The sequence below is a fragment of the Lycorma delicatula genome, chromosome 4 (genome assembly GCF_047948215.1).
Source record: "Lycorma delicatula isolate Av1 chromosome 4, ASM4794821v1, whole genome shotgun sequence".
Classification (NCBI taxonomy): domain Eukaryota; kingdom Metazoa; phylum Arthropoda; class Insecta; order Hemiptera; family Fulgoridae; genus Lycorma; species Lycorma delicatula.
This window is the reverse complement of record NC_134458.1, coordinates 208,055,760-208,077,968: the sequence shown is the minus strand read 5'-3', so window position 1 is coordinate 208,077,968 and position 22,209 is coordinate 208,055,760.

Here is a 22,209-nt window from a genome sequence, read left to right as displayed (position 1 = left end):
TGAATCACCCGGACATTATATTCATTACCGATTTTTTACATCTAGGAGTAAAAACAAATTACATAGCTGGGTTCTAAATTCACGACAGAGTGGTTGGTTGTTAGTTTTAATTGTAATGAAAAGGTAAAAAAATAAATAAATATAATAAAATCTTATTAAAAAATACGTCTTGCGGGAGGATTTTAAAGATACAATTTTTTATATTAGTAAATTTATATGCAATTTTATAAATTTTACGTTATTTTTTATAAAGATAATGTGAAAAATTATTATTGGGTAAGTTGGAACGTATTAACGTTGTGGTTAACAGAAGTTTAAACCTCAAAAACACGTTCTATAAATTTTCACATATATGTAAATAAAGCACGTTAATTAAAATAATCTTATTTTGCGCTCCTTCACAAAGTCCTTCGTTCTATAGAGAAATTATAATATACAATATTTAATTAATTAGAATGCAATAATAAAATAGATAAAAATATACTTCATGAATGTTATTTTAAAACAAAATATCTAAAATTCAATTTTTTTATTATTCATGTATTCATTAATAAAACAGAATATAAGTTTATGTTTTATCATTTGCATTCATTTTTTTTAATTTATATTTTTCCTATTTTTATCATTTTCAGTAATACTCTTCTACAAAAACAAGTAGGTTGTGGATAAAGTGAAAGATTATTAAAAATAATTTTCTGGAAAAATGACCTTTATTTCAATAATAATAATAATATGTAATATAATAAAATCCTTTGTCCTTGAACATCAGAAATTCTGCTGAGGTCATTGACCTAACAATTGGAGCTGCTCTGCTGTGTATCTTTGTGTACGTATTCTGTAACTCTTTGTGTTGGTAGTAGTGTGTATACTACAACACATACTTCAGTAACTTACATTATATACTACTGAAGTTCAATTCTAACGAGGTTGTGTTTGACCGACCGTTAACAAGGTTATTGACCCCCAACCCAACGATATTATCGCTCTCTCTCTCACTCTTCCCCTTCCGCTTACAAACGAACGCGCCCAAGCACACACACACACACACTTTCTTGACATTATAATAATAATAATACATACTGATTTCATGACGTACAAAATGACGTGGCAATAACTCATGTATTTATAATGACTTTAATTACCTTCTCCCCTTCCTTCTTTTTCATATTATTTCATCATTTATTTTTATATTAAACTTTAAATGACATTAAAATAGATTCTTGCCGTTTTGATATCATTGAACGATAATATTTTAAATACTTTTATAACTTATTTCATAATATGTCCTTGGAATTTATATTACAAAATGTCTTAAAGATGTTCGTTAACCGTTACGAACAAAGAAGAATTTTTTTTTTTAATAATTGTTCTAAAAATTTTACTAATTTCTGAATTATTAAAAAAACAAAATTTTACGGCTGTCGAAATACTTTGCCCTGATTTTTACGCCTTCGGTAAAATTAAGCCAGACTGTAATTAATGGGATCCAAATTAAAGGGTACATTTAGCGGTTTTATGTGAAATTTATTTGAAAAATTGATAGGTCGCAGAACTGTATTTACTCTACTTTTCGAGAAATCTGTGGTGAAGACAAACGATCGAGGTCGAAAAACACACTCTTTTATGTTTGGAGTAAAAAAACTTTGTTAAACGGAAGAACACTTAAAGGTTTTAAACTAAACTTGTAAATATTTTGATTCTAAGTAAAATGTAATGAATAAAGTCCACAAACTAAATACAAGCGTAAGAAATTCAAAGTGTTTATTAATAACAAAACATATCAAAACGTGACAGATTTTAACCAGTTATTTAAAGAAAACCCACCGGGTTGGTCTAGTGGTGAACTCGTCATCGCAAATCAGCTGATCTCAAAGTCGAGTGTTCTAAGGTTCAAATCCTAGTAAAGCCAGTTACTTTTATACGGATTTGAATATTAGATCGTGTATATAGTGTTCTTTGGCGCCGGGTTTCATTTATCCACACAACTCAGGAACGGTCGACCTGAGACTGTACAAGACTGCACTTTGTTTACATTCATACCTGTCATCCTCATTCATCCTGTGAAGTAATACCTGATGGTGGTACCGGAGGCTAAACAGAAAAAGAAGAAGGTACTTAAAGAAACAAAATTTTGGATATTAATAATTACTTAATATTATTAAAAGAATTGAATATTTCACAAAAATAAAAATACAATCGCAAACAAATAAAATACTTAAAATATCCTCCTCCAAGATGGATACAGCACTCTGCCCGACGAACAATGTTTTTGTTGGTCCGTATTCGCGCGCATATGTGTTTGCGTAAGGGCACGCGCATGGATAATTCGTTTGATTAACTTATAAGTCGTTGTACGTTTCAACAAAACTGTACAATATATTTTTAAAATTAAATTTAAGGAGAAAAATTCAAGCTATTTTCAAACTAGATGGACCAACAGATGCTCCTATTTTAGTTTATTTTATTTAGAAAAAAAGAGCTTATGTACGTGGAAAAAGTTAATCTTATTTTTTTACGAATACCATTACGGTCACTATGAAAACACTACAGTTATCACTACCGAGTAAAAAATGCTCTAACTTTATTCATCGTTTAGTTTTAAATCGCATAATGTACTTACTACAGTATTCGAATATTAAGTTCGAATACCTTCTTCAAACTAAGAAGAAATGTAGTTGAAATCTTAAAATCAGTGTTACCGATATGTTGTTTTATTATCTCAGATTACACTTACGGTCAAGGAGATATTATTAAAGAAAATCTAGAATAAAATACTCTGACAAAAGTACGGAAAATCGGATTAGGTTATAATATTAATCGTACTACTGTAGCGGAGTGGTAGTACCTCTACTTTCATCGGGAAGATTCTGCGTTCGAACTCCGGATCAGATTTAGCATATTTTTTCATACTCTGTAAAACAAATTCGTGATTAATAACTGTAAAATTGTTTGATTAACCTGTTGTTATTAAAAAAATTAATAAAAGCACTTTTCTATTTCTGAATTATGACATTTATTCCACTTTATTTTTTACCGTTTTATTATATAACTTATATATCCGAGTTAACTGATAAGTCCAATGTCAATTATGTATTGCTAATCTATTTTACAATTATCATTTTACATCGTTGGACTGTCCTTGTAAAAATCCATTCGTTTTTTTTTAAATAGATAAAAACACACTTATGCGGTAGACTGTATATTAAATAATACATGATTTATATTTATACTATTTTATATTAATTTTAGCGCTGCCGCAGACAAAACAAATCTTATTTTAACGTCCTTTCGGTAAGTGAAATAATATATTGAATTTTTTATGGAACCTGATGTAAGTAAATATTTGTACAGATACGCTTAACCTTGAGAAGTAAGCGTTATTTCATTTCTTATAGTAAAGGTGCAATAATTTTAAATGTGAATTTTATAAGTTTTATAATAACCTTATATAACAGTCATTCATTTCTTCTTATTTTATCCATTTTTTAAACTTTTTAAAAGAAAATTAATATTTTTTTTTTAAACTGCAATTTTTAAGAAAACTTGAAATCATTCCGTAAACAGCAATTATTTAATAAATACTTAAAATAAAATATTATACGTTGATTTAAATTTACGCTTCTTTGATGTAGAAGAAAAAGTTACATTTTACGTATTATAAGCGATTTTAAATTCACATATAATCACAACTTAAGTAAGTATAGATAAGAAGTGCTTAGTCTTTTATAACAGATTTTTACTTCATCGGCAATTGTTATAGCTACACGTAATGGAAAGTACGAAGATCAGTCAAAAAAGTTCATCTACCTGACTTTTGATAAATCGCGACAACTTACAGACAACATTACAATGTATACTACACTAGCGTGGCCATGAACGACACAGGTTCGCCAACCTTAAGGAGAAAACTTTTCCAGCGGTCTCTTCTTTAGAGATATCCCTAGTATATATGTAACTTAAGCAATCGAGCGTGAATCATAAAGCATTCCTGAAAATAATATTCCCATCCTCAAGAATAACAAGCATCTCATTCGAGGCTTACTTAAGAAAAATATAAAGTGAAGTGGTATCTCGTATTTTTAACTAAGCCAAAATATACTGATACATATTAAAACATCTCAAGCCCTGTAAAATGCTGGTAATATTTCATCCGACAAGTGGATATTCTCAGAGAAACGCAAATCTAACTGATCCTCTTGTATTTCAGGTGCTTTATTTGCGTTATAGCCGTAAGAAAAATTGAAATAAGATTTTTTTTAAATCTGTAAAAATTAAAAAATTAAAAGAAATTCCTAGACCCAAAATTAAACAACTATCTTTATATTTTCTTTCTCTTAGAAATGATTATATTTACTTATTTTTTGTTATTATAGATTTATTTATTTTATTGCTTCAGAATTAAAATGAATAATCTCTTTCTTAAACAATGGGTAATGTATGCTCCTTCAGCACGGAAAAGGATCTAAATAAAACAAACACAAATAAAACACAAAAATAAGTAGAGTTAATGTAAATGGTTTGAGCATATATTATTATTTGTGTACATTGAAGACAGAAGCAGAATATTTCACTTTTTTTTCTTTTTGTTGCTTTTACCACCTCATAGGATCACTTTAGTTCAATTTCTGGCCCAGTCCATTTTGTAATCGGTTCTTCTTATTTCCGAATCGTGTGAGTTGTTTTATTTTGATTCTTTTCTTTTTGCCCACATCCTTTTGAGGCGTTCTGATCTTTGGCGCCTGTCCTCGTCTGAATTCACCCTGTGGGATCTCTTTTTGATTTTAGGTTCAAATGTTATCATATTAGTTTTAATTAGTTTGTCGTATTTTCCAGATTTTGTGATTAGATCTTCTTTGGAGATTCTCAACTCTTCCATAACGTTTCGGACTTACTTTATCTATTTCAGTTTTGTTGTTCTTTCCCAGTATAAATTAATTATTTGGTTTGTAGGTCTGGTGTTTTCTGCTCTAAGTAGGTGCCCCAAGAATGAAATTCTTTTTTTCCTGAAGAAATTTGTCAGCGGGGTTGTTATTTTATATACTTCTTCATTTGGAATTATCCTCCAGTGTCCTTCTACTATGTTTTTCTTGTTTATGCATTTTCTGACTATCTTCCTTATTATCTTTTCGATCCTTTCTACTTCTCCAATTTTGCACGGTCCGAAGAGAGTCTCGCTGGCGTATCGTATTTCTGGAAGAATACTGTTCGGTAATCTTTGATTTTAGTTTTCGTCGATAGGCATTTTTATTGCATATGTTTTGGGTAGTAATTAATGATTTTTTAAGTTTCTCAATTCTTTCTTGTCAGTTTATTTTCTCATTGATGTTATATATTACGGTATCTCCTAGGTATTTAAATTTTCCCATTAGTTCCACTTTGTTTCCATTTACGTTTACATGATTAATGCATAGTGGATCCCAGACTATAATTTTAGTTTTTTCGTACGATATTTTCAAACCTACTTTTTTCAGCAAGTTGTTCTAGTGTTTCTATTTGGGTACTAGTTTCTTTTATGTTGTTTGAGTGGAGGGCTAGATCGTCTGCGAAACAAAGACGCTTTGTTTCGTCATTAGCAATTTCTGTAAAACTGAGAAACCGGAAAACGGTTTTCAAGTTTCATGCGTTTCTATATCATTGTCAACCTCTTGATAATCTTCAAACAATGCATTTGACAACTATTGGTTTTGCAGACTATTGTATACTGAGAATTCCAATAACTAACTCTTCTCTTGTATTACGCTTGTGTTCATATACTAATGATTTCAAGTGCCCCACAGGTATTAGTCCAGAGGTCGCCAGTCAGGTGACCTTGGAGGCCAGTTGATAGGTCGGCCACGTCCAATTTACTTGTTTAAAAAAGTCACATTTAAGTGTTGTCTTTTAGGGAAACATATGGAGTTGCCCCGTTGTTTTAGAAAATCATCTGCCTCCTTGTTATCAGAAGAACATCTTCCGATAGATCTGGCAAATTATTTTGCAAAACGTTTAAGTACGAAGCACCCAAAACACCCTCATTGAAAATAAGTAGTCCCGATATTCTGTCGCATAAAGTCCCGCATCAAACCTTTAACAGAACCTGTATCGGTATCCAATTTTGACGGTGCTGTGTAGATTTCCGTGGCTCATATAGTACGTTCTTTTTAAATTAAAAATTATATTATTATAAAATTTTTTTTTTTTGTTTTGTAATACTGATAATTTTGTTTCGTTTAACACCTAGTTAAAATCTCCCGCGTTTTGATTTGTTTTGTTTTTAATAAAATTTGAATTCTAATTTTTGTGTTTAGTTACCGTGGATTTTAAGTATAAAATTTTACTCGGATCAAGTTACCTACAAATTTTATTTAAAAGCACTGTATGTTTATTTTCAATTTAACAAAGTTATTTTACGCCAAACATAAAATAGTGCTTTTTTTGGCACTAATCTTTTGTCTTTTACACCAGTTTTCTCGGTAACTACTAAAAATAAAGCTCTTTTTTTCTTCAATTCTTTAGGTCTGATTTCATACAAAAGCACTAAATTTACGCCTTAATATGGGTCCCAGAAATTACAGTCTGGGTTAATTTTTACCGAAGGCGCAGAAATCAAGCGAAATCTTTCGCCAACCGACACTTACTAAAACAAAGCGTTTTCGATGCCATGTTTATACGAGTTTTCTTCTTTATTTTCACCAGTAGAACGTGTAATAAAACCTTTTTACATTTTTCGCGAATCGTTCTGCGTATAATTATTGTTTTTTTTGTATTTTTACGAACATCGACTACTAAGGTCATTAGCTCTCGTCACGTTCTTAGAAAGAAATTAGTATTACCATTAGGATCGTCATATGTAAGGGTGTAAAGGGCTCTTACATTTTATTTAAAAGCACAAACTACATAAAACATTAAGATACAAATAACAAAGAAAAATACAACACTTACGGGGTGTAAAGGGCCCAATATTAAAAATTGAGATAAAAATTCTCAAAGAAACATATAAATACAAAAAATACAGGTTAATTCAATACCATTATTCCTTCTACCAGTCTCGTGTGTTTGTTAATTTTAGCACCCTCGGGGCGACCACAACAGCCGTTAGGCAGTATATCAGTCGCGTCAGGATGCCGTGGCAGTTGACTCCCACTATAAACAGGCTACAGGCATCCATTGCGCTTACCTATAGCCTCATGCCCTCAGTCCACCCTTGAGGGTCCCCCATGACATCATTGGACACACCCCGACTCACTGCTCTTGAATGCAGGCGAGCCAGGGTGGCCTAGGCAAGAGGGCTACCTCCCGTCACTATACGTGCCACGCTTTGAGACTCCCTTATTTATATAAAAAACTACCTCTTAGAGTTTCTTTCACAGCTTTAAATTTTCATTTTTATAGACTTTTAAGAACTCCACTGGCGTGTAAATATGCAACTATTCTTCTTTCATATCCATTAGCTAAATCAGCAGTAATATCGTTTCTCAGCAGGAACCTCTTTCTGAGGTCCTCATATATGGTACACTCTTCTATTATATGCTTAATTTTAGTGTTTTATTACAAACACCGCACATTGGTCTCTCTTCGCCGGTTAACAAATATGAATTTGTTAATCGCGTGTGACCGATTCTAAGTCTGGTCACAGCTACTTGTTCACAGCGAGTCAACTTAAAGTCCCTTTTCCATTTATATGGAGAAGTTTTCACTGAGTTTAACTTTGTATTTAAACTCCTCCAATCAGTACTCCACTTGTTTCTTACTATATTAGTTAAACAGCTTTTAACATCTACCACTCTTACAGGAAATGCATCCAAATCATCGCAGACTGTTGCCTTTCTGGCAGCTTCATCTGCGCTTTCATTACCAGTAATACCAGCATGCCCTGGAGTCCATACAAATACGCATCGCTGTCCTCGTTGGTTTAGAACGTACAAAGTGGACAGGATGTTTGCAATTAGGACATCCTTAATGTTTTTGTTCCGAATTGCAACAAGTGCACTTAAAGAATCGGAACATATCAGCACTCTCTCTTCGCAATAGTGTTCTGTGTAGCGAAGAGCTTGCAATGGCAGTAAGTTCTGCCGTGTAGACACTGGCCATATCTGGCAGTTTCCAAAAGTGGGCTTCTCCATTTACATATATGGAGCATCCAACACCATGTTCGGTTTAAGAACCGTCAGTATAAATTCGAATATATTCTTCGTAACTACTGATGGTTGCCAAAAATTCCTGTTGGATGATCATTGCTGGTTTCTTTTTTCTTTTTTCCTGAGAGAGATCCAACCTTGCATTTACCGCTGGTAAGAGCCATGGCGGTATTTCTCTAGTAGAAATCGTTAATGTATCTGGAATAGCAATTTCGTATTTTCTTCTTAATTCGTGGTACCTAATTCCGGCGAAGAGAGATCGGTAAGTATATTTGTTCATATAATGCAGCCATAGGATGATTATTAAAAGTTTGTTATTTATATGGACAGGAAAAGCCCATATATTTGCTGCGTATCTTAGCAAAAGGATCTCTTTTCTATAATGTAGTGGAAGTATTCCGGCTTCAGACATTAGACTAGTCGCCGCCGGACTTGTGCAGAAAGCGCCTGATGCATATCTTATTCCGCTATTGTGAATAACGTCTAACTTTCTTAAATGCGACTTCCTAGCGGATGAATATACTATACATCCGTAGTCTAGTTTAGATTGAACCAATGCTTTATACAATCTCAACACTCAAGTCCTGTATGTGTAGTCCCCACGTAAGGGATTTATCCAATACTAGTCCTAATAATCTCACGTAGTCTTTATGTTGTATTGGATCATTGCCAATTCTCAACATAGGACTTTGATGAGAAATTCTCTTCCTACAGAAGTGTACACAACACGTTTTTTCTGGTGAAAATTGGAATCCATTATTCCTCGCAACTTCATTTAGAGCGTTGATCGCTCGTTGCAATTTGTATTTCACCATAGCAGTCTTGTTGCTGGCATACACAATTGCCAAATCATCAACATAGACGATTTTGTTGATTTCTACCGGAATGGCTAATATCAATTTATTAATGGCGATCATAAACAAGGTACCGCTCAACGGCGAACCTTGTGGTATGCCATTTTCCAACATTCTTTCAGATGAATATTCATTGTTGACACGTACTTGGAAGGTACGGTGATTCATATAGTTGCTGAGCAATCCCGGCAGATTGCCACGAATGCCTCATTCATGTATCTGGAGCATTACTCCATTTCGCCCGGTCATATTGAAAGCCTTCTGAAGATCAAAGAAGACTCCGACAGAATGTTTTCTTGTAATAAAGCTGTTATATATAATATTCTCTAAGTTGATCATTTGATCGGTGGTAGAGTGGTATTGTCGAAAACCTGCTTGATATGGTGATACCAGGTTTTCTTTTTCTGAATCCCAGACGAGTCGATTATTAATCATTTTTTCGAGAATTATTCCCATAGCGCACGTCAAGGAGATATGACGATAGCTATTGGGATCTGTTAAATTTATTTTTCTTTGGTACTGGAACAACATGAGTTTTTTCCACTGCTGCGGGTACATTCCATCCCGCCATATTTGATTATACAGTTCTAATAGTCTGCGTTTTGCAGTGGTATTCAGCTGCCTGATCATATTATAATGGATTTCATCCGGAGCAGCAGTTGTCTTGCCTGCTTTCTCCAACGCTTTCATGAATTCTTCTATTTTAAATGCTATATTATATGAATAATTATACTCAGTATGGAAATTTAGTAGACCTTCAAGTTCTTCGCACGAAAATCTTCTTCGTAGTTAGCCGTTTTGCTGTCTTTCTCGAAGTGAATGGATAATAACCCTGCGATTTCGTTTGGAGTGTCCTTAATTTCGTCTTCATCTTGAAGGCTAGTTAAGGGTGAAAAGTTTTTACGCCCATAAATCGCCTTCACTTTCCTCTAAATATCTGATGCAGTAGTGGTTCTGTCGATGGATGACACGTATTGCTGCCAGGATCGTTTCTTCGAGTCTATCATGAGACATTTTGCATACGCCCTGTATTTTTTAAATGCAATAAGATTTTCTAGGGTAGGACGTTTCTTAAGGGTGTTATACGCTCTTTTCTTTCTTTTAATAGCTTCGCTTATTTCATCGTTCCACCATGGAACGGGTCGTTTCGTAAGTTTCCCAAATGTTTTGGGAATGAATCTCGATGCAGACTCAAGTATCGCATTTGTTATAGCGTCGACATCGTCCTCGATAACTCCAGTTGTTTCAGGGAAGTATCGTTCTTGTTGTGAAGCTCGTCCAATCTGCCTTTTCAAACAATCATCTTTTAGAGATGGGATATATTTTCCTTGTAACATCAGTTATAATTTGCACCGGGAAATGATCGCTTCCATCTAAATCGTCTAAAACATGGAAGCTGTACCTCGGTGCTATCGATCCGCTTATAAGTGCAAGATCTATACAGGACGTCGATCCATTTCTGGCATTGAAAAAGGTTCCTGACCCGTCGTTTAAAAGAATAAGTTCAGAATTCATCAGGAACCTTTCCAATTCTCTTCCGCGGGGATCTACCTGATCCGATCCCCAAAGAGAATTATGAGCATTAAAATCACCCACCAATAAGACAGGTGGGGGAAGCTCAGATACTAATCGCGCTATGTCATCCTCCTTCCAATCAAAATTCAGTAAGTATATGCTGCAGACAATGACCTGAAGCGGACGCTTCATTCTAACGGCGACCGCTTTTAGGTTTGTATTTAGATCAACCGCTTCGGTGGTAGCTCTGGTCGATGTTAATATGGCTACTCCACCTCTAACTCTTAGATTTGGCGGTTGATCTCGCCGAAATATATCGTATCCTTTTAATTTATAATTTTCATTTCGGCTGAAATGCGTTTCTTGCAGACATATACAAATCGGGTCTACATCATGTACCAAGCGTTGGAGCTCATGGATGTTTGAAAAACATCCATTGTACAATCGACTCGCTAATTTTAAATTAATTATTAATTATAGTCTGGGTTTGCCTTTCGGCCATCCTTTTTTTCTTTTTTTTCTCCGTACTGCGAACAGCATCGTGTTCGCGGAGAACGTCGTCGCCCGTATAGCTTCCAGTCTCCGAATCGGAGACAACAGAAGCCGCCGAGGACGACGGGCATGGATCGGCGCCGGTTTCAGGCGCCGATCCATGCCGGATCGGGGGGCGCTTCTCTTCAAGGAGCACCTTCAGTATGTGGCGAAGAAGGCAGTTGATGCTTTCTTCGGCGTCCGTAGAGTGGTCCATCCCGATTGGGGGTTGAATTTCCGTACCATGCGGATTCTTTATAAAGGCGTTTGTGAGGCCATTATGTTGTACGCTGCGCACGTCTGGGCTCATCGTTTGCGGTACCAATGTTATAGCGACATTCTATTACGAGCCCAGCGTCTTCTTTTGTTAGCGGTTGTCGGTGGTTACAGGACTGTCTCGCGAGAGGCAGTAACTGTGATCGCGGGCATCAAACCTGTGGATATTTCGGCTACGGAACGTAGCCAGCGATATGTTGCAAAGAAGGGAGACCTTCTTACTGCTGGGCGTATGCGTGAGATTGAAGACCAAGGTTTCTTCGACTCTTGGCAAGATAGGTGGAATACTTCTTTGACAGGTCGTTATACGCATGGTATATTTCCCAATGTTAGATAGTTGCGAGCGGTTAGCTGGGTATCCCCCAATCGGCATACCACTCAGTTCCTCTCTGGACATGGTGCCTTTAGGGATAAATTGGCAAAGTTTAGATTGGTTGATTCCGGCTTCTGTCCGGACTGTAGGGTCGATGACACCGTGGACCATGTCCTTCACATATGTCCCCGGTACGAAACTGAGCGTACCAGAGTTGTTAGGAAACTCGAGAGAGTAAACTCTATTTTGGATCTACGAGTCAACTAGAGGACTCGTAGAGAGTGGACAATAGTTGCTGGCTTCCTTCGTTTCCTCGCCCTGAGCAGGGCTGCCGAAGGGATTTAGTAGGTGATAGGAACCTGGGTGGCTAGAGACCGCCTGGGCAGTTGACTGGCCGAAGGTAGGCGCTTAAGGCAGCGTGCCTCGGTTAGATGTATTGGTGGCATGTATTTAATCACGCTGTCGGCGGAGTTGCGGCCGTTGTTGGCGGGCGGGGTTATCCTTGCCCGGTGGGTACGGTCGCGCTCCGACGGGGGCACCTATGAGCTAATGACACTGTTGGCGGGGCTTCTCTGGGTACTGCTTTGGTGGTATGCAGGGGAGTCTTGGCGGCGGTCTGCGAAAGATGGTGAATGTCACGCGGGACTCCGTGATGGCGCTGTACGGGAGTAGGCGTTAATTCTCCTCTCCCGGGCGGACCGGAGCGGAGTCAGATATACACTCATTTTGAGTATTAAGCGGGGTTCTTAAGGAAACTAGGTCTAAATTTCGATGTATGAAACTTTAGTGGGAAAGTTTGTTGTTGACGCTATTATCTTGATTTTTCTCCTGCTTATCATTTTTAATTATTTTCTTTCTTATCACTATTTTTCTTTTATCAGTCCTCCTCTTACTCCTTCCCTTCTCCACATTTTTCTTCTTTTTTTTTGCCTTATAATTTTTTAACATATGTTACAAATTATAAATGTTGTATCTTTAAGTATAAATAATAAATGTTATCTGTTTATATATATATAAACTTTTTTTGTCTTTTAAAAAATAATGTTATAAATAGTTATTTTTAATGCAAGATCGATTAACCAGTTGTTAGGTTATATTACAACGAATTTTTGCCAAAAGTCATCGTGTATTTTGTTCTGTTTTGTTGTAAAATCAAATCGCTTTCAGGATATAGTAGGACGACTGGTAAAACTATCTTTGAAATCCAACATACTATGAATTAGTCTTAGCGAGATATTCTTCGATAGAAGTAATGAAAGCAGAAGGATATGGTTTGAATATCTTCATTTCGATTGAGGTGATGACAAGCCAACATATGTTCTCTCACCAAAAGGAACGAACAGCTGGCGTAATTTGAAGAGCAGAAAACTAACGAAATTTATAGAAATAATGAACTACTTAATTTGTTTTCAAGTAACGAAAGAAATACACCTTCTCTTTCGTGAAAAATCCGTACAAGCTATAATATGCGCATCAACAGAATTAAGACCAAGATACTTGTGACAAGTTGAATCTAACGAAAGCACAATGCGTACTGGGAGGAGAGTGTTTAGAAAATTTGGACTGTTACATATTTGAGCACTGAGATAAGGTCAGATGGCCGAACAAAAACGAAAATAGTGAGTCGTATCATCCAGTTTAAGAATGGATTTAAGAAAAAGCGTAATCTATTCATTTCAAACAAACATAATTCTAATCTCAAGAAGATATATTGCGCTACCGTAAAATGAAGAAAATCCGGTGGATAGACAAAGTGACTAATGAGGAGGTATTAAGTAAGGGTGGTTTGCATTGATGTACCTTGCCTCTCAAGTTAAAACAAAGAAGGGCTAACTGGGTCGATCATTTTTAAGAAATGACGACGGGTTGACTAAAACGATATTTAAAGGTGTAGAGAAAGGAAAAAGTCTCGTTCTTCTAGAAGAAGACCGAGGCAAACGTATATCGACCAGATTATGAAAGACATGGAATTTGGTACCTATAGGGAGTTAAAGAGACTTACTTAAAATCGGGAAGATTGAAGACTGAAGAACTGCAAACCAATCTTAGAATTGTCGACAAAAGAACAAGATCACACCCCCAGTCTCTTGAGGAAATTTGCATATCGAAAAACGTAAAACCAAAATGAGTGTGTGATAAATACGATATGTCATGGATTATCACCATTTGTTGCTGAAACGATTGCCGGTATTAATAACATAGATAAATGTTATATTCTTAATGAATTAGGAATAAAACTGGATCGATATTACGTTGCGGTCGAACAAAGAACGATTAGACAACAAACGAAGTAGACAGTTAATGAATACCAGAAAAAAGAACATTAGAATCAGAATAAAACTAAAATTAAATTGGAACAGTACTTTGAGAAAGAGGAAATAGGAGCAGAATCATTTTATACATAAAGTTAAAAAAAATCTATATCTTAAAATGTATTTTCAGAAATTTATTTTTTTTAAATATTTGTGTAATTTTCTGTCAAGATCTATAGAAGCTATTGATCTGAAATCTTCTACGGAATTTTCTGTATTCGTCCTTTATCATTTTAACGTAGAGATATCAAGATATTCAGGTTAGTACTAAAGTTAAGAATGGAATGGAATGCAAAGTTGGCGGAAGTTTTACAAATTCTTCCTACAGATCGCAGAACATGGACAGTGTCCCTTGCTGCTGGATGATTCTATCGGGCGTGTTTTTAAAGGTTTATTTTATATGACGGGTCTAATTTTCAGTTTTTGTGAAAAGTTAAGAAAAATAGTTTGTTAAAATAAGAAAACGTTAAGAGAAAAAATCAGCGAAAATCTTTAGAAAAATAACATAAAAAATAATCATCCATTAAAATATAAAAAAATATATCATAAACCACTACTGAACATTTCACATCGTTTTATCTTAAAGTCTGGAGAAATAGAAACCTGAATTTGTTTAAAATTGCGTATATGAAAGATAGGTGTGTACCCTACACGCTGAAGAATTTTTTCTTTATTGATTTTTACAAGAAAAAATTACTTACAATAATCGGTAATATTTATATGAGTTTAGTATTGACTACTGAGTATTTTATTATGTTTTATTATTATAAACTAGTAAAAAAGAGTGCATTAACCTCAATAAAATTACATACACATGCAATCAGTATTAAAAATAAATAAAAAAAAAAAAGAAAGTTAACCCAATAATATAATATAAAAGGTAAGGCGACTAACTACACGGTTATCAAATTCAAATCTAACAGTTTTTCACGTGAATGTTCAGAATGAAACGAATACGCGTGAACACTAATGAATGAAATAAGATACTTTGCATGAATGCACAACGAACAGAAAATAAGTGTAATGAGGCAGCGTGAAAGAAAGTAAGTATAATAAAAAGGGTTATGGAGACTGATCGGTTTACGAACATTTACATCGTGATTGTGACAAGGTTAAAATTGCATGCAGGGTAACCGCATTTTCTGTGGTTTATTCCTATGTCCTTTTTCGTTTACGAAGTAATAATGTGAATACTATTTAAAAATGAAAGAGAACAAAATTAATCTACTGAAAGGTTAAAACTATTTGAACATTTATGTAAATACTTTTTTTGCATTTTTTCTTGTTATGAAATTAGATTGCTGCATTGTTTCTCAACCTGTGGGGCACGCCCCCCAGCAAAGCGTGATAACACTAAATGGGGAGCGCGAGCATATCGAAAAGAAAATATTATTAGAAAAAATTATTAATTTACTGAAAGGAAAACAAAACAAGTACTTTCTGACATAATAAATAACAAAATACACATTTACACTGACATAATACACTTATAAATAGGATTGTATCAGTACTGCACAATGTATTTAATAATTAACTGATCAATACTAAATTAAAAACAAGTTTAATAATTATTAGTGACTCTCTTGGGCCTGTCTTGCCGAGCAAAGTTTTTCGAAGGAAGGTTTAATATTTAAAATACACTCCGAGTTATTTTCTATATTTAGATGAAATCTATAATTTGTCTCCAAAGCAGCCACTACAGAAATCCGGTTTCGCGAAGGTAGGATGTTGAAAATGGTAATAGTATACGAAAAGCTCTTTTTCAGTGCAGAAAACTCATCATTCGCCAGTGCCCAAAATTCAAAGAGTGATTTATTACTAATTCTTTTTTTGATTTCGCCAGTTGCCGTGAAGTCAGTGAAGATTTCTTCTTTTGGCAATTGAGAGCCCTTCGGGAGTATTTTTAAATGAATTCCTTTCTTCTTTCTTTTTCCTGTTTAGCCTCCGGTAATTAACGTTCACATAATACTTCAGAGGATGAATGAGGATGATATGTATGAGTGTAAATGAAGTGTAGTCTTGTACAGTCTCAGTTCGACCGTTCCTGAGATGTATGGTTAATTGAAACCCAATCACCAAAGAACACCGGTATTTTCGATCTAGTATTCAAATCCGTATAAAAATAACTTACTTTACTAGGACTTGAGCGCAGGAACTCTCGACTTCCAAATCAGCTGATTTAGGATTACGAGTTCACCACTAGACCAACCTGGTGGGTTTTGAAATGAATCCCTAATCCACTTGTAACTTTCTACCAAGCTATGGTCAGCATAAAGATACTATTTAAAATTCCTTACCAACATGGCTAAATGATTTTCAATAGTTACAAAAACAAATTTGACATGTTGTTCTTCAACCTTGTAAGTTTTAACACAATCATTCACATTTGCAACATTTCTAGGGTTTTTGCCTTAAATTTCTGCTCCACAATTCCAATTTTCTACAAAAAGCATTAACTTTATATCACTCGTATCCAACATACATGTATTTGCTCTTTGAAGTTGAAGATTCAAGGTATTTAATTTCTCCAATATGTCGACCAAGTAGCGCAACTCCATCACAAATACACCATCTAGAAACTTCTCGGCCGGTTGGATTTCCTCTTCTAGAGAAATGGCGATTTCATTTCTTAATTAATAAACACGTTGTAAATATTTCCCACGTGATAACCATCTTGCCTCGCAATAAAATAATAACGCTGAATGTACTGCACCCACTGTCCTCGACTCCCTTCTGAACCAGCCGGAGTTCATATAGAAATATCAAAATATTTAGAGTCTTTTAAGTCGATCAATTGGATCAGTTAAGGGAACTAGATCTAAATTACCGTTGTTGCGACCAACACATTTTTGTGGTGTGCATTAGTGTTGAATTCAAATTCATTAAATTACCGAAGTTTGAGACATTTACAGTCACTTACAGTTAGATTTAAAATATTGGACTAGGCGCGAGGTTTGTGCTTCCGCGAACTCGGTTAGTTAGTTCAGAGGGCGATGATGTAGGACATAAGAGAGAAGATGTCCGAAAGAAACCTGCAGCGAAGGCAAAGGCTGAGCTAAAATTCACTGATATAAATGTCTGCCAAGGCATTTACATCGGTGTCATCCCAACGGAGGGCTGGCTGATGGCTGTGAGATTTAATCAGTTAGAGGGTCAAAGGACGACCTCCGTTAAAGCCCATCAGGACTAGGAACGAGGGGGTTGTGGTTTGGCAACTGGAATCATCACAAGGTGGGTCTCTTCCCCTACCGAATTTGGGAGTATTGCATCCATGTCTTTATAAAGTGCAAAAAAATTCTTGATTTTAGGGGTCTCATTTTTATATAATTTACTGCGGATACAACCGTCGACAGCACAATATTCATATGAGGACTCATTTCTGTGGAAGTCAACGCTTCTGTGTAGATTGCACACATTGCACATATGTCCGTTGCATGGACACGTGCAATGTGTCCAGACACTCTGTGAAGACTTTTACTTCACAAGTGATTGTATACTTTGGAATCTTTCAGGCATTGAACGAGCACCATCGGTGCAAATTCCGACGCAATTTTCCCACTCTAAGTATGGCACACTTAGAGTAGATTTTTTATAAAATCATTTAAGTTAACAAATAGTGACTAATTTAAGACACTTACTTTAATAGTTGTTATTTAAGTTAGTGCTGTTGCTTTGAGTTCTATTGTTTTCCAGAAAATTAGTTCTTCTACTGGTGAAATACCACCGCAAAATCGAAAATAGGCAATGAAATGAGCATTTTATTGCTATCTGTTGCTTCATCAAGCTGAATTCAAAACAATTAGTTTTAAATTTAGTTTGATAGAGGGATGGACTGCAATTGTTTGGCAAAATTATCTCCAAATATAGTTTCCAATTAGTAATCTCAATTGCAGCTGGCAAAATAAGCTTTTCACAAATGGTGTAAGGCTTTACATCTGGCTATTTTATATGAAACTTTGTAAGAGGCAAGAAAACCTTTTTCATTCACAGACAAAGTTTGTTTTAATATGATGGTTGCTTTTCATATGATTTTAATTTTAATTCGAAGAGTTCTCGGGGTGTGTTAACGTACTCAGTATGAAGCGTTTCCAAACGTTGTTTAAGTTTATTAGGTTTCATGCTGTTTGCTGCCATAACTTTTGAGCAAATGACACCTGGTGGGGAGGGGGAGAGCTTTTATTTCAGTACTGGTAAACCCAAAATTTAAGTATTCTTGAGAATATTTTCTTGATTTTATTTTCGGAAATACGCTAGTCTGTGCACTTTCTGATGCTTCACTATTGTCTAATGCTAGCTTACGCCCAATTAAAAATTTATCCATGATTCTGTATAAATCTACTGCCGTGAATATTTAATACCGTGAATTGCTATTAACACGCAAATTACAACATGCACATTTACGATAGATTCAGAGCGATAGAAAGATCGATTCGACTGAGACTGGCCGGAATCGAACGTGGTGCAGCATTTATACACAATTGAGCAGACATTCCAGAATGATCGAGACAAATCGGAACTTCTCGCGTAGCCACGAGATGTCAGATGTAGTGGACGTAAGAAAGAGCGCAATCGATAGGCATCGATTCTCGTTTTACCAATGCAGTAGATCGGTGTTGCCAAATATCAATAAATTTACTTATTCTTGGTAATTTTTAAGGTTTGTAATTAAGATCGTAGTGTAGATTTAGCGTCAAATACAGAAAATATATTATTATTGTATACATATTTACTGTATGAGAGTGGGGTTGCGATGAAAAATTGGGTAGCAAATACTGAAACGTTGAGAAATGCTGGATTACTGTGAAAATGGGTGACAATAATTGATGCCGTAAAAGGTAAAAAGCAGTCTTGAAGGTAAAGGGAGAATTTAAATAAATGAGGTGGTATGGAAAAATAGAGAAAGTAAAACGGTTTAAATACATCGAGTAATTATAGAGTTGAATATCCAAGAAAAAACAACCCCAATGACATTTTGAACGAACAAAATTAAATCGGCTTACTATGTTAAGAGATAGGAACACAAGGGTATCGGTGGGGGGGGGGGGTATTTCATCCCCCTATTCATCGGCCTTAGTTTTAGGAGGGTACCGTCTTAATACAAAACATGTACAAAAAAATTATCCCAAGAATGACACACTTAGTGTATATTAAATCCAGCCTCACAAAATGCTGCAACAAAAATTTGAAGAAATGATACATGTGAGAAGATCGGCTTTGATAGGCCACATTTAAAGAATAAGCGAAAACAGAATTTTCAAGAAAATCCTCCTCTTATACCTAGAAAGAAACACTAAAAGCATATATTCTGAGAAAAACTTAAACGAAGTAAAATTAGATTTTCCGGTTTATAAAAATCTGGAATTAAAAGACAAGGAAAAATTTAAAAAAATCTCCGAATGATGGATTTTCTTCGAAGAAAAAGCTCCAAAAGAAAAAAAGGGTTGTGATAGAAAAACTGAGGGACAACAACAGTGAGAAGTTTAAAAAGTACTGATAGGAAAGAAAGAGGAGAGGGAAGCTAAGATAACTGCCAATCGTGATCTGCAGTTGATCGAAATTCTTAAGATTTTACACAATAAAACTAATTTTACTAGATTATTACCAATTAACTAGATAATAATTATTCAAAAATTTATATAGTTAACAGTTTTCAATTAAAGAAAAAAAACGGAAAAATAAAAAGTTAATTCACATAAAATGTCGAATTAAATATATGCGACTGAATTTCAGAATAATATTTCAATCTTTTATTGAAATATAAATTTCTGATTATGGGACAATGTCAAACTGAAGACAAAGCGTTTCGTTTTCGTTTATGTGTTTAAAGAAGTTCTTTTTGCTTACTCCAAAATGATGCCGTTTGTCGAAGTTAACAATGTAAATTAATTTAAGAGCACACTAAAAAGTTATTTAAAAACAAATGAAAAATCAATTGAAGTTGATAAAAAAAAGCAAGAAAAATAGTAAGTAGTTTTTGCTATATGGACTTAAAGGTAATATTAAAAATTTGGTGGATTGACTCGAGATGAAGAAAGCTTCATCTTCTTCTTCTTCTTCATCAACTGGAGAAGAGAGAGATTTGTGTTAGAATCTTGTGGGACTTGTCTAATTAATTTCATAATTAATTACACCCACGATTGGTTAATTTAATAATATAGAAGCGTACAAACATTAAAGGGAGAATAAGATTGGAATAAATGAAACAGATAATCGAGGGTTAGAAGAGTTATACTGGGGACTAAAAAAGTGTAAAATTGAAAACAAAAGTCCATCAAACCAGTAAACGAATGAAAAAAAATATATATTAAAATTGTTCTAAAACCAAAAACACATCAAAATATTTCTGCTTTGATAGTTTTATCTTACTTTTAAAAGAAACAGTGTTTCAAGTAAATGTGGGATTGTAGAAACAAATAAATATCTCTTTAGATTAATTAGTTTTTTAGCATAACTCCCAATTAAAATTAAGAGTATTCAGAAAGAAAAGGATTTAAAAAATTACGCAATCTTGCAATCCTTCTTTATTCATCCTTCTTTAATCATTTCTATATGGTAACTCATCTATTCCTACAGATGTTCCTATCTTTATATCTTTTATTGCTTGTGCAACTTCCGATATATGTAGCACTGCTTTCAGTGAAAGAGTTTCCAATAAGCTGATTTGGAAGTCGAGAGTTCCAGCGTTCAAGTCCTAGTAAAGTCAGTTATGTTTACACGGATTTAAATACTGGATCGTGGATACCGGTGTTCTTTGGTGGTTCGGTTTCAATTAACCACACATCTCAGGAACGGTCGAACTGAGACTTTACAAGACTGCACTTAATTTATACCCATACATATCATCCTCATTCATCCTCTGAAGTATTATCTGAACGGTAATTACGGGAGGCTAAACAGGAAAAAGAAAGAAAAAGGTCACGAGAGGAAGAAATGCATTTTTCTGCCGCGCACAGCAAAAGATTAATAATTGAATGTGGTTGCTTCAGTTTACAATAATCTGGTACAGGAAGAAGATAAGAAAAAAAAAGAACTTTAGTACATATGCAGGTAAAAAGGAAAAGGTGACTCATTTTAACCGTCAAAATACTTCCGCAGCTACAGTGTAGATATTCAACGTAACTGACGAGTCACTTCTGTCCATCATTATAAGCGATAGAGTGTTGCTTTGCAGTAGAAAAAATAAGTCATAATAACCGATATGTCATTACAAGCGATGTAATTATAAACAATAAACATACTGTATTTATGTATTAACAGCATCCCAAACCAACCAAGAGACAAGTTTTTGGTCGCTAAATCCGATGTCACTACAAACGATACTTACTGTACATAAAAGTTTTAAACGTAAAAGTTAGGCTTAATTTTTACCGAATACGCAGAAATAAGGGCGAAATCTTACGCCAGCTGACACTCTCTAACGAAGCATTTCCGAACTTATATTTATACGAACTACCTTCTATTTTCACTAGTAGAACATGTTCAGAAAGTTTGGTTCATCCTTCGTCAATCACTTTGTATGTATGTATATATATGGCTGGATGCAATAAAGCCGCGGTCACTCCACCGGCTGTGGTCCCGGGGCCTTCCCCCACTTGCGAGCTAAAGCTATTGGCATGTAAGTATACGTATAGTAAGTACGAGTGTTGCGAGAGTTGTTGGTGTGCGTGTGTTTTGTGAGGGTGGTGTATACGTGATGGTATGTTTGGTTCAAGTGTGTTGTTTTGTGCTGGGATTTTAGTTATGTGTGGATCTGTTTTTGTGTGTGGATGTGCCTTGCTATTTGCCTTGTTGTCGGAATGTGTGTGTGTGGGCGCTTACCCTCCATTCTGAAGTAATGCTTTACCAGCCATTCCCAGGAGGGGCGGATCGTCAGGGATGGAGGTTTAGTCGGTAGTGCGCAGGAATTCATACTCCTTTTTTACTATCTTGTGGAACCTGTTAGCGAGTCCGACACTACTTCGATACCCGTAAATGGGGTTCCTCCACTTCTTGAAAAAATTATATATATATATATACTCGTATAGTCTTTTTCTGTTGTTTGAAAATTCAATTATTTCATCAACATATTGATCACTATGCAATTAAATTCAAAAAATTACTCAACCACCAAAACACAGTAACAGGAAAACTTAAAAAAACTAATACCAATAGTCGGCTTTAGCGGGATCCCACATTTTGGTGGTTGAGTTGTTTTTTTAATATATATATACGCCAGAATTATGTTTTTAAATTGAATTAATAAATTCTAATTCTTGCGTTCTAGGGAAATATATATATATAGGCAATATATA